General features: G+C 45.9%; 2 long non-coding RNA genes across 6 annotated transcripts in view; both read left to right on the top strand.

Annotated features, from left to right (window-relative positions):
• The first annotated feature begins 1,632 nt into the window (after positions 1 to 1,632).
• LOC132244653 (uncharacterized) lies at positions 1,633 to 3,766 on the top strand. Its single transcript, XR_009456355.1, has 3 exons — positions 1,633 to 1,726; positions 2,791 to 2,969; positions 3,517 to 3,766. It is a non-coding gene; the product is annotated as an uncharacterized LOC132244653 (long non-coding RNA).
• Positions 3,767 to 12,808: 9,042 nt separating this feature from the next.
• The window catches only part of LOC109286280 (uncharacterized), a 125,257-nt gene continuing 124,021 nt past the window's right edge, over positions 12,809 to 14,044 (top strand). For all 5 annotated transcript variants that reach the window (XR_009456167.1, XR_009456168.1, XR_002094273.2 and 2 more), the window contains exon 1: positions 12,809 to 13,080. This is a non-coding gene — a long non-coding RNA (uncharacterized LOC109286280). The remainder of the gene's footprint in view (positions 13,081 to 14,044) is intronic.

Below are 14,044 nucleotides of genomic sequence, written 5' to 3'. Positions count from 1 at the left end.
CCGTGTCTTTTCAGCGTGTCAAGTTTCTTTAGAGATTTTCTCCTCTCAGCCCAGCAGAAGGGATTCGGCTTCAGCCAGCGAGAAGTGTCAGTTGAGAAAGTTTTAGGGAGAGAGAAAACACAGATCTAGATCTAGATCTATAGGCATATCTATATGTGTATCTATATGTGTATCTATAGCTCATGGCAAGCGATGAGGATAAAGGGGAACAGTCTGGAATGACTTTAAGACCCTTATTAGCTGCATTCTTTCCGCGTCGCTTTAATTCAATTATTTTCATCTCATTCTGGTCCCTGGCAGAGGGGAGGGGGAGACAGCAAACGAAACGGTGCCGATCTGCTCCCGCCCTCGGTCGATTCAAAACGCGGGGTTACAAGTGTGGCCCCCAGCGAAGCCCTTGCTGCAGTCCCGAGCCCACCTGGCCGGGGAGCGGGCGCGTGGAGGCGGGCCCGGGAGCGCGGACACGGGGCTGCCTCCCCGGCTGCTCCGAGGTTACCTCTCCCGGATCAAACTCGCAGATCAAACGTGGCATTTGTTTTTCTTCCCCTGACCAAAGGAGCGGGGAGAATCGGAAAAGATTTGACCCTTCAAACTTCAGCTTCTCCCCCCACCCCCATCCCATCCCATCCCATCCCATCCCACCCACCCGCATCCCCACCTCCTCCGCCCGCTGGAGTTTGAATCGTTATCTCCATTCCCAATGGGGGAGCTGGAGGGATGGAGGACAAAACAGGGCTGAGATCCCCAGCCCACCTCCACTTGAAGCTCCAAGATGCAAAGCCGGGTCCCCCTCACTTTCCAGAGCCAGGAGCTCTCGGGGCGACCGGACATTTATCCCAGGAGCAACGAGGCAGAGATGCCCTCCTGCCTCCTTGGCTGCTGGCATTTTAATCAGCCTCTCTTTTTTTTTTTAATTGCCTTTAATGAGGGGTGCAAGGAGAGGTGGGGAGAAGCCCGGAGGAGAGATGCTGGGGGTGGTGGTGCTGATGCCAGGGGGGTGAGTGGAGACTCCACGCCTGGGAAAATGCACCGGGGGGGGGGGGTGTGAATAAGCGTGCACTGCTCTCCTGGTGGAAAGCAATTTCACAAATAATTTTTCCAACAATTAAGGAGTGTGCGGGGGTGAAATGGCGATTTCACATGCAGATCCTGGGCTTGAGCTGGGGGTGGCACCTGGTCGCCCAAGCGCACAGCTCAGAAAGGGGGGACCCCCTTTTCCTAGGGTTTTTTTTTTATTATTATTATTTGCCCAATGCTTTGCTTCATTACCCATGTTCACAAAGGAGAGCCCCCTTCTTTTCTCTCTTGGGAGCACTAAGCAATAGATTAAAACAAGCATCAATCAAGAAAGGAGCCCAAGTAACTGCTTAAAGAAACAGGACAGAATTCCTCGCGTCTTGAATGCGATTCCCCATTTCACTGCATATCTCCATGGTTTCCTAAGGTATGTTTCTGGTTGATAAATGCTGTATATCACTATTCCCTTTGGAGGGACGGCTTGGAAATCAGCACTGAAAGACAACTCATAAGTAGAAGGGATAGAAGGGAGGGGGCATTATTATATTTTTATTTTTTTTCTCTCCCCCCTACTTCTCAGATTATCTTCTTTTGCTTCTTGGAGGCACTTGGAGCTTTTTTTTTATTTTTGTTTTTTTTAACTGTTAGATGTAAAATTTCCAAGGAGCTGGCTAACAGGATGATGCACGTTGTCACACTGGAAAACAAGGTCTGTTTATTAAATTCTTGACTCCAGAAAGCGCATAGGTTAAGCTTGCCCAGAAAAATCACTTAGGCACTGAACATGCTGCCAAAGGCAATGAAACTCATCCCAGTTGCCAGCTTATTCAATGCGCATCTTCCTGGAAGATTATTAATCATTTTTGGAAGGGGGGGAGGATACAAAAAAAACAACAACCCACCAACCGCCTTTCTTTACAGAACGCATTTAGATGTTACCTTGACATGGCTCCAAAAAATAAAAAAAAATTAAAAAAGGGAATACAATGAAGGATTTTCTCTAAAAGAAAATTCAAGTCAAACATGTCTCAGAGAGACATATATATATATTTAAATTAACATCTGGAGCATTTGATCTCCATTTGTGTGTGTGTGTGTGTGTGTGTGTGTGTGTGTGTGAGTGTGATTGGAGAGAAAGAAGGAGAATAAAAGAAACGAAAAGAAAAAGGAACGGGTGGATACATTCTTTAAGGAAAAGTTCCTCTCTTCTCTGAAATTACAAGAAGATTATTAAATATGTAAGGGTTTTCCACATGAGATCTCAGAGCCATCGGCTTTATTTTTTAAGCGATTATCCAATAAATCTGCCTTTAAAAGGGGATGAATTGATCTTGAAACCCAGGGATTTTTAAGATATATATATTTTAAGGGGCTTTTCATTTTTTTTTAGTGACCCTTACACAAAGCAGGGGAGCAAAATGGTGCATTCATTCTGCAAATTTTTTTTTCAGTGTGGGGGGGGGTGAGAAAGGTTGGGTGTTTGCAGGGAGGAAAAGGCAGGAAAACTCATTTGTTATTAGGAACGTAAAACCTGAGCGAGGGTTGGAATAGTGCTTCTTGTGAGGAGGTGATTCCCAAGGAAAAATTAAAAGAAAAAAGAAAAGTAAAGAAAAAAGCAAAAAATTAAATGCTAACATAACCCCTCCCCCCACAAAAAAACCCCCAAAACCCATGAAATGCAAAAGGGACAAACCTATCATGTGGCCAAGCCTTGATTTACTATTGTGAAAACAGCATCAGCCCAACGAATTTGACGTGATGATTGTGTTGCAGAAGCCAAGGGCCTGACCCGTGCGCGGGAGATGACTTCTGCTGGGATTTATCATTCGCACGCCTGTCTGCAGAGCGGCTGGCTGGGCCCTCTCTGCTCCGGGGGCTCTCAGCCCCGCTACAGGTCTGGCTGCAGTCCCCAGGCAGGGTGCCGGCCCCTCCAGGAGGAGATCAGCACTCAGGTGCATTGCCTTTGCTTTGGGATGTGCTCTTGTGCAGGTGGATGTGCAAGGAAGGGGTAAAAAAAAAATGCAGACGCTTAAAATCTTAGGGCCTGCGCCTGCTCCCACTGAATCAACCCCCCCTGATTTCAGTGGGAGCAGAAGGAGATCCCTCTCGTTTGTATGGGCAGTGCGATGCCGGCCTTTAATTCTGGGTTTGTGTTCCTACTTCCTTTGCCTCCCTTTCCCCCCTCACTCCCCACCCCGGCCCCTCTTTCTGGAGACAACAAGGCTCTGTTTATTTGCAAGGGGGATGCTCTTAACTGCTAAGAAGAAAAGAAAGTTTGGTGCAATCAGAGCACAGGGGGGTTGTGGAAGATTGGAAAATAAATATTTCATCTTCAGCATTATATTTTAAAAAAAAAAGGGATGTGGGGGGAGGACGTCTTGCGTATTCTGCAAGCTGGGGTGGGGGGATGTGTGTCGTGCAAACCTTGCAGAGTCTCGAGGCAAGCCAGTTAGTGATGCTGTTAATTTGTGTGTAATGGGAATTCATTTATTTTCCCAGGGACTTTCTCCAGGGACAGCAAGACACAAACCCCAGAATAAAACTCCTTCCAGCTCCACTCCCTGACAGGATCCTGAACAAAAGGCGAAGTGTCACAACATCACTGGGCTGGATTCCACAGGGCTCCTTGGATCTGCCTTTCCATTGGGTCAGGTTTAATTTGCCCAGAGTGCAGTATTAATAGGATGTAAGCTGCGCCCTTGAACAATTACCTTATCAAAGCATAACATCTATGGAATGAGCAAAGTATTTTCATTAAACAAATCAAAATAATAAGGCTGGCACTGGCCTTGTTCATTCTTTGAACCTATAAGTGGCTTTAGAGATATTCAACAGTACCACACTAACTTCTATCCCATTGGTAGTCCCTGCTTAGTTTTTCTAAAGAAGATTAAATACTCCTTGCTAAAAGGCTCAGTTCTACTTGTTGTCAGGGTACACAGACTAATTGGGTTTACCCTGCCTACAACATGATTCCTCTGCTTCTGCTACCATTGTCACACGGCCTGCTTCATGTGGCATTAGGGAACGAGGAGGGTGGGGGGGTTCCTTTTTTTTTTTACCTCCTCTTCTTAGGTGTATTTGGTTTATTCACAACATTATGCAGATAAGGATAATAATAAAATAGGGTTTGATGGTACAGGAAAAGTGACCAGATGGCACTAGCTGCCTTGCTTCAGCAGAACAGTTTTGCTCAAATTTACAAGGGGGGATTTTGGAGGGTGGTCTCAGCCACTGTGCAAAGGATTTTGCAAGGGGGGGTGCGATTTGTGAGTGCCAACCCTGGTGTCCCAAACTGCCCAGCGGAGGCACCCCAAATCGCCCATCCTTTCTGAAACTTAACCCTCCGAGACACTGGCCTGTCTCTGATCCTAACTCTGATTCTTCTCTACCTGGATTAGCTCCAGGCCAGCAACCAGTGGCCAGCAGCAACTGGTGTAACTGCAACGATGCCAATCTCTGTGTGCTGACAAAGGGAGCTGCTGTTTGCACTGACCGAGCTTCATGCGGTTTCAGGCAGAGGTTGGCTCAACATCCAGCAGCTTGCTTCCTTTTGCCTGGGACTACCCAAGGACAGGGCTCTGTCCCATCTATGCCCCGTCAAATCCCAATCACAGACAAGCCCTCTTCGGGGTGAGTCGCTGCATATTACCTTCCTCAGCGTGGTGCTTTGGGATCCTTAGATGACAAATGGTTTAGCTAAGCCCAGGGTGCTCATCCATTGTGCAGTCGAGTACCAGGAGGATGCTGGCACCGAGGAGGCGGCAGCAGCAAAGGCTGAAAGTCCTGGGGGATGCGACTGTGGAAAGGCGATGGTAACGGTACACACAAGGAGTTTGGTCTTCATTGAAATGTATGGAATTGGAGGGAGAACCAAGCTGCACATTTGTCTAGGTGAATTAAAAGCACAATCCCCAGCTTCCCAGAGGGAGCAGTTGGTTCATATTTATACATTTAGTCTTACAGGTGTAAAATAGGTTCCCTTTATGCTTATATAATAATTTTTTCATTTGAATTTCAAGGCTTTATTCCCTTCTTTGGATTCAAGTCTCCTTCCTGAACCTGATTCTCCATATTGCCATTAATTCCTTCATCATAGAAATGAATTCCATTTAATTCTCTATAGTGGTTGTTAAGGTAGATCAAAAAAGTGCATTTGCAAAGGTTTCTTCCCCCTCTTTTCTCGTTCTCTCTCTCTCTCCCTTATAGTTTCCAGCTCGCCTGTGTCCTGAAAAGACTCAGATTCAGAAACGCAGTCATTCTTCCCAGTGAGCCTTTTCTCACTTGCTCCTTATATACCTGTAGGATTCAAAAGCCTTTCATTTTTTTTGTGGCAGTTTACAATTGGGTCCCAGCGAGAAGGGCCATGGACCAGATCCTTTGGTGGCATAAAGAGCACATTTGTGTTGACGTGAATGGAGTAATGCTGATTTATGCCCGCTGGGATCTGGCCCAGGGACCGAAAGGGGAAAACCACTTGGATAAAAGCACAATCTGAGGGCCACATCCTGATCCCCCCTGTTCCCATCCCTGCTTCTGCTTTGTAACACCATTATCTTAGCCTTAAGACTACATCACACAAAAGCAGCAAGCCGGAGAAGTCACCCTCCTTCTGTATTATAAATGTTTCAAGTGGGGTGGAACAGGATTGCACTTTGCTGCTTAAGTCCACTTTAGCCAGCATTTGCACAAAGCTAAATGAGACTGGGCTTCCTGTCCATGAGAAGCAGCTCTGGACGTTTCAGGGTGGCGAAGGTGGAAGATGAGAAAAGAGAGTCCTGTCTTCAGTGGAGCTGGGATCTTTTCTCTGTGCAAACCCTCCCTTTGAGATGACTTTTCTCCCTGGCCATTAAGTGTCTGATGAGCAAACTTACAGTCCTTGTTGCACTGCTGTTACTCTGGCGTGGCCAGTAGACTCATGTAACAGGCTGGGGTGAGTGTGGGGGGGTATTGTCTACACTGCAGTCACTGCACTGCTTTAGATAGACCTGAGCTAGCTTTCAAGTAGGGAGCTGGGGTTACTGCTTAGTTGTTGGGCTGTAGCAGCGTGGAGCTCAGCTCAAATGAGCCGCTTCTTGGGTAGGTTTTTCTTCCTGGGCTGAATCCTATGCTGCTGTGTGTTATTGGTAGAGCCAGGCTACCTGGTTTCAATCTCTCTGTTCTGTATCCCTACAAGCTGCAGGGAGCTATAGCCATGGTGTACAGTCAGGCCTTCTGCCTTCAGCCTGCACCAAAATGGCAGGGAGGTTCAGGAAAAGTCTCCTGGAGAAGTTCCCCCAAGATGGTCCTGCAGTATTTTATCCTCCGTCCCCTGAAAAAACTGTTCACAATTCAGCCCCAGGAGCTATCGCCCGCCCTCAACTTCCAGTGACTTCAAAGGACCTCTTCCCCAGGTCCGTGTTTTGGGTCCGACTCTGCTTTCAGCTGCACCACCGTCAATCTGGAGGGCGGTGGGATGACTGCCGTACGAGCGAGCCCTCAGTTTTTGCTAGGCGTCCCAGAAAATTTCCACTTGGAGTGTTTTACACAATTCCTGTGGGCTCCAACTAGCAACCAGCATTAGGAATGGCCTTTGGGGTCCCGGAGCTATTGGTCTTCGAGGAGCAATCGTCAGGGTCCACGCTGGAAGCAGCAGCAAAAGCAAATAGAAACCGAGATGCAGATGGAGCCTTGTCACTTCTCTTAGACCTGGCTTGGGAGAACTGCCACCGACATCAATAGAGAACAAAGACTAATTAAAAAGCCTTAAGGAAATGAGGATTTGAAGGGAATGCAATACACACAGTACCCTTCGGCATGGAGCCTTCATTTTGCAATGGTATCTGCTGCGCTCAATGGCACAGCTGGATTCCCTGGTGTTACTGGGGAGGATGTGTATTGTCAGTGAATTGGCAACAGCAGGAAGGAGGGAGAAGAGTTGAGTTTGGACGTGCGGCTGAGGATGGGACAGCAGCAAGCAGTGCTACTCCGGTCTCACTGGGCCTGGATCTGTGCGGGGCACTGGTTAGGTTACCCCCACATAACATGGGTGTGAGCTCTAGCACCAGTGCAGGGCCCGGGGAGTTCCTGGATCCGTAGCATTCATCTGGTGTAAAGGCGAGAGAATGATACGAGAACGGACGACGCCACTTCAAAATACCCGCAAATCCCTCAAAAACCCTGAAAGCACGCTAAGACCTTTTTTTTCCCCAACTACCCAGCTGGTCTAATAAAAGAGATCACATCTACTCAAAGAAGTTTGCCTACCTCAAAATACAGCTGAGCACTAAAGGCCCGCAAATATCGATTAAGTGATGTGCCTAATGTCTCCCAGGAAATCGGTGGCAGAGCTGGCACAAGAACCGGGATTTCCACCGTGGGGCTGTAACCACCGGCCCATGCTGCCAGGCCCTGATCTCAGTGAAGGCAGCTGAGTGCCTCTGTAGCATATTTGGACGTCATATGAAGTCGTGCTCAGCCAGGACAGACACGTACTCTGTGACTCTTGCTTCAGACACCTCGCCCCTTGGTACAGTGAATAGTTTGGGGGCTGATTTTTTTGGGGTCTTCTCTCCAACCTCTAAACCCGGGGTACAAAAGGCTCCCAACAAAAGCTTGACGCGTCCCTGTCCTCTCCCTGAAGTGTCTGCGCTCAGGCCAACGTGGCCTTTGGCTCTTTGTCAGAGTCATGTCCCGGTGTGATGTTACCTAATCCTCCTGGGCTTGGGCAATCCTTCCCCAGCTGTAATTCTGCCCTTTCCAGCTTGTAATTTGTGTGAGGCTACGACTCTCTTAGTTGAAAGCAAGTTTGAATTTCAGGCTCTTCCAGAGCTAGGAGGGAGGCAATAAGTGGGAAAGCCCCACAGAGAAAGCCTTCGCTTCCCTCCTTTTCATTCACACCAGGTAGCTTCTAATTACTCCCAATGTAAAAGGTCAGAGGGTGGGAGGAGGTTACCACAATAGGAGAGAAAAATGTTTTATTAGCTAGTAAATGAAAGACAATCCCCCTCCCTGCTAAGAAATACCAGGACAGACTAACTAACACGTCTCTTCCCTCTGTGCACCTGGAGCTCGGGTGAAAATCAAGCTGGTTTGTTTTCTAATTTCTAGCTACTAGTATACGGGCAGAATATCCTGAATTAGGGAACCAATTTGCTCCTTTTCTTTTGTGGATCAGTTTTACACTACTGCCACCGTGTTGGCCCCGATTCTCCCCCCCCCCCCCCCTGTTTGATACAAGTGCAATGCCATTTGTGTCAATGGAATGACTCCTGATTTACACCGTCAGATTTGAAAGGCCATGTCTCCTTCCCTCCAAACGGTGCCCAGAACGGCAGGGCCCACGTCCTCATTTGGGACGTGGGGCTGTACTAATAATAAGTGTGAAAAAATGGGGCGCTGTTGTTCACGAGGTGGCACTTTGGTTGGTTTTGTTCTTATGGGACACTGGGCAAGCCGCTTCCCATCTCTGTGCCTCAGTTTCCCCGCGTTTCAGATAGGGACAGAGCAATCCTTCCCTCTTTCGTGCGGTGCTTTGCATTCAGAAGCACCGTATCAGAGAGAGATGAATTAAGCGCAGGCTCTTCAACTGTCGGAGCCGAGATGCACTCAGATTTTGCCTTCTTTAAAATCTCTTTGAGACCATTGTATTTATCCTCCCGGGATAATGATGACAGCACGGTGAGACAAGCCAGTAAAGAAAAAAAAAAAAATCTCAGTATCCAAATTTATAACCACATTTTTGTTTTTGAAGGAGACAAGTCCCATTGGAAGAAATGTGTGCACTTTTCAGCCTCCTAGTATTACATCTCATGCAGTAGTCATTGCCACTTGGGTCGGTGTAGGAATAATTAGACAGGTATTACAAATTACAATCAGCATTCACAGAAATCTAATAAGGGCCCTGCTTGATCAACATCTGAACCACTGGCTTTGGCAGAGCTACAACAATTTCCCCCCAGATCAGGATCCGTCCCTTAGAGGTTTTGTCTATATAGAAATCTGCAATTAAAAAAAAATAACAAATCACACCAGCACAATGCCTTGAAGTAGACGCACCGACACCGGCTTAAAGCATGCCGACACTGCTGTTGTTAGTTCAGTAAAATATTAAGCGAAAGCATTTAAACCCTTTCGAGTGCGTCTACATGAGGGGTTTGCCCGAGTGGAACTAAATTGATTTCATTTACATGGGTGGAAGATATTAGTGCACGGCCCGGCCCAGCCAGACAGATTTCTATCTTAATTACCTGGATGCACATTAGGAGTGACTCGAGCAAAGTGGTATGGCTTAGAGGAGGACGGGGTCCAGAAAATTAATTAAGAACAAACCCCTGTGAAGTTAATGGGAATCTTTCCAGTGTCTCCACTGGCCTTTGGAACAAGCCCTGATATTACTAAAAACCACTGCATTAAAAAAAAAACAACTTCAGCCAAAGAAACTTTTGTAGGGAGTATTATATCAAGGAAGAAAGAAAGTAGCTAGGGTCAGAGGAGCCCTTAGGTATGTATTTTGCAGTAACAGCTTGAGGAGCTCTCTTTAATTTGGTGCTGACTTTTGAACAAAGAAATTCTCCTACTTGAGACCAGTTCAGGGCTCTGAGATGGAAGACAATCTAGTTACTAATGCACCATAAAGTAGAATAAATATCTGCTGACAAACCCAGAAAACATTGCAGAAGGGTATTTTTCAAGAGTCAATTCTCATTTCCTGAATTTTCATTAGAAAAGGGATGGCTAGGTTTCTTCCTCTCTGCTTTCTTTTAATTCCTTCCCTCCCCCCAGCAATCAATTGCTTTGTTTAATAACTGTTCGAACAGGCGACAAATTGATGCTCGCACATCATTTAGAGTGAGTTTTGGTTTTTATTTTTTACTGGAAAACCCACTGTTGCAACCGAACAATTAAGAACGTAGAAATCGAGGGCTCACTTCTGGCTCCGGGGAGGGGCGAGGGGCAGTGATTTCACTGGAAACAGGATCAGGTCCATATATAATACCGTACATTAAGATCTGACCCTGCAGACTGCCTTTAAAGGGCACTGAATGTGCTTGGTGCTTCACAGGGCTAGATGCCCTGTTACCAACACAGGATCAGATCCTGATCTCAGTTGCATTTGCAAAAATTCAAAGCAACTCCTATCGACTTGGCTAGATTGATGCCTGTGTAACTGAGATCAATGTTTGGGATATATTTCTCAGGCAGGATGTTAGAGTATAAGGGACAAAAAAATTCTAAATCAGTCTTTGGAAGGGCTCCCTCCAAACAATTAAAACTGTGAAACGATTCACAATTTTCTCCTCCTTTAGCTTAAAAAAAAAAGGAACATGACCCTTTACATTTTGCTGATTAGACTTTGAAGCAGCTACTTAAATTAATTTATATATATATTTTTAAAGTCCATGCCTACATTCCCTTTGGATGATGCCGTATCTGTAAAGGAAGGGCCTTTTGCTTTTAACATTCAGGCAGTATTTGAATGTTTGGTATTGATAGGAGATAGACAGCAGCATGGAAAATAGCCTTCACAACCCCCGGTACGGGAAGAAAAGTTAGTCACTATGCTCAGCATATAAAATGACCCATTCCCTTATCATAATCCATAGACCCGCTTCCCTAACATCACCTCTGCTATTCTAGGGAAAGGTAGAACTATCTCCCAGGCTGTAGAGCGCTAGATAGTAGATGAGCCGCACACTTATCATGAAGCGCAGCGGGCATAATAGGAACTGAAAATTGCTCTAAAATAAAGTTGCCAAGAAATTAACTTCTAAAGGTTGGAAATCCTCAGAGGAGGCAAGTGAATAGCCCCGGCCGGCTGCTCACCGTACAGAATCAAATTCAAACCTGAGCTTACTCTTTCAGTCCCTGCCCTGTTCACAGAAAGTTAGTTAAAGCCCCAACTTAGCAAAGCTCCTAAGCCAATGCTTAGTTAATAGGACTTCCAGGATAAGCACAGGCTTCATTGTGTTGCTGAATCAGGGCCTGAATGTGTTACTTTAATTGGGTTGGTCTAATAAAAGATATCAAATTCACCCAAGGAACCTTGTCTTACTTTAATTAGACAGAGTGTGATAAGGATGTAGTGCCATGCAATAATAATAATAATAATAATAATAATCATTGAGAGAAACTCTGTAGCATTTCCCAGGGTCAGTCCTGCTGCTGAAGGCTGCTTGGGGCCAATGCTGATCAGAGCTGAATGTACGTTGTCTGAGGGTCTCATCATCCTATAGGCCTCATGGCACTGTGCATGTTGGGATCTCACGTTTGCAAACTCATTTATGCGGGCAAGCTCCAGGAGAACAACCCTGCAGAAGCAAGGGCCTATGCATCTCAGCTTGGGGTGAAATGACTAATCCTTTTCCCAGATGAATAAGGGCTGCAAGTGTTGGACCTTGGACAGAAGGCAGGGGAGGCTGAGGAACGGAGGCACCTGAGCGGCCCATGCTTGCCTGCTGCATGCAGATCTAGGCACGGCAAAACTAGAGACGGGTGCATTCATCGCCCTAGTTTTGCAAACCATTTTGTAGGGTCGACATGCCCTGAATCAGCAAAGCATTTGCACCGGATCCCCATTCAGCCCCCAATCCCTACAGCACATGAGCCATCAGGGTCCAAATGCAGGGAGCTCTCCTTGGAGGTGTCAGAACATTTTCCCTGTGTCAAAGGGACCCGGCAGGACTGATGGAGAGAGCAAGGCTTTTCTCCACCCAAAATAATTTTGTTTGCATACTTTGTAAACCCTGGCTGTTATGAATATATTGGCCAGATCTTCAACATGGACAATTAGCAGGAGCTCCACTGAGGTTCATTTATAGCGGCTGACATTTTGGCCCATTTTCTTCCCTTTCAGAAAAGCTGTAAATAAATTCAGAGAACTGAAGCCTAGACCGGAATAGGAGCATCCTTCTGGCATAGGGATGCTTCCCCAAACAGGGGGATATCTGCGGGGCAGGGCCAAGGGGGCAAAACTCAGCTTCCCAAAAGATCTAACCATGTGTTTAAAAGCTTTTAAAATGAAGGCAAGCTCTTATTTTTAGAATAGGCACAAGCCACTCCCGAGATGATTCGCCTTCCAGTGTGACAGACCGTAATCCCGCGTTTTGAATAGCAGCGTTTGTTGGTTTGGATCACTTTAAAAATGAAAACGATTGATTTTCTTTTTCTTTCTTTTTTTTTAATAATAAAAAAGAGACACTCTGTGCAAGGTCACATTTTTTTCCACAACATAAGCCCCCGCCCGTCCCCCCCATTCAAACTAGGTCAAAGGATGTTGTTTTGTAACCAATGCATTTGGTGTGGAAGGCAACAAAATTCAAATAAAAGGGGGAAAACAATGTCTCAAGGTGCTATTTAGAATACAAATGGCAGTGTTTAAGGGATACCTAAATTGTAGCCCTATTAGCTTAAGTGGAGCGACATCCATTTCCACGGGTGCAGGAGCTGTTCCAGCATTTTTTAAAATTATAAATGACAGTACAGGTCAGACAGGAGAAGAGCATTAAAATCAGGTGCCCTATTAAGAGCTTTTCTCTCCCAAGTGTCACACTGTCTTGATGTTGAAAAGTCTCCGTTGGCCAACAAATGAAGCATTGCAGCAACCTCTAGGATCTCTGCTCCCTTCTGCAGGGGCAAGCAGCCAGGACCTGTAAAATTCAACTCAGATGTGTGGAAAGGCAAACACAGTAGTCCCCATCCCCAGCTGAATCTGTTTTTCCCCCAGTCCCTATAGGCAGAGCCAGGTACAGGGGTGGCGGCCCAGGAACAGTTGTGGATAGTTGTGCTTAATTAGAGCTTCTTAACTGACCTCCACAGGTGCTAGCCATTAGAGAGCATTCAAGATGGGCCTTGGTTCAGCAAACTGGTTGTAGGCTGGTGTAATCTTAAGCAACTGCTTGGGCTTTTGATGGTCAAGACTGCTCAAAGTTATGCAGGTACTTCAGTACTTTGATAATTAGGGTCTTCAGAAGCAGAGACTAGGCTGTGAAGAGGAAAGGGTACAGTCATTTTTCCTGGTCCTCGTACACTTCCTGCTTTAGGGAGTCATTTTGAAATGCTAAAGGATCAGCTCTGCAGCTGTAGGTGAGTCTATAAAATGGGGATAAGCAATTGTTTCTCTACCTTGCAGGGGTGCTGTGAGGTTTAATTGGGTAATAGTGTGCTTTGAAATGACTGAGCCTTGGGGCTTGGTCAGAGAAAGTTGGGGATTTGGGGTTGCAGCATCTTGTGTGCTCTTCACCAAAAGCAAGCAGTAGGTAGCAGCTATGATGGGCCTTCAGGGTTTATGCAGCATAAAGGAAAGAGCAAGGACTACGGGGAAGGGATGGAACATGATGGTTACAATGATGATAACAAAATAGTAGTACACTAAGTGAGACTTATAAGTGCTTTGGAGCGGGGGACAGTGTCTTGCACAGTGTTCAGCAGGGACTGATGTATTTGATTAATTTAATATAATCCCAGTTAAATTGAGTCTGCCTACAAAAGTCATTGCAGGATCTATGTTTCTATAGCTCCTAGAACTAAGGACCCCTGAGACTCTGTGCTTAATAATAGTAATAATCATCTTCATCTTCAAAGAAGCTTTTAGTTCAGATTTGCTTCTAGTTTAATTCCTTATAACCGTTCTTTAGCTCCACTGTTCTTATCACTCCTGCTACTTTGCTCAGTGTATTTATTTACTTGCATCTGACATTTTAAAGAACTGTTGTCTGCATAGACTTGAGTGAGAATGAATGTCTTTCTTCAAAGAGAGAGATGTCTATAGGGGGAGAAGACCTAGCAATCCCACATTTATTTTTTTTTTTGCAACTCTGAGGGGTTGGTGTTTAACAGTCGTGCCTAGAAATATCTTGCTGCAAATGATGACCTGGTGCCTACATCCACCTTGCTGCAGGTGATGGTGGTACTCGCCTGTCGTGTAATGGCTGTGTGTTTCAGTCACCTTTTAAAGAAACGTATTTTCGGATTAAAGATGTCTGGGGCACCAGTTCATCAAAAGGCTCAAGATTGTTCTGAAATCCACCCCTATTCATCGGAGCTGCTA

The sequence above is a fragment of the Alligator mississippiensis genome, chromosome 13 (genome assembly GCF_030867095.1).
Source record: "Alligator mississippiensis isolate rAllMis1 chromosome 13, rAllMis1, whole genome shotgun sequence".
Taxonomy (NCBI): domain Eukaryota; kingdom Metazoa; phylum Chordata; order Crocodylia; family Alligatoridae; genus Alligator; species Alligator mississippiensis.
This window is presented reverse-complemented; position numbering and strand designations above follow the sequence as displayed.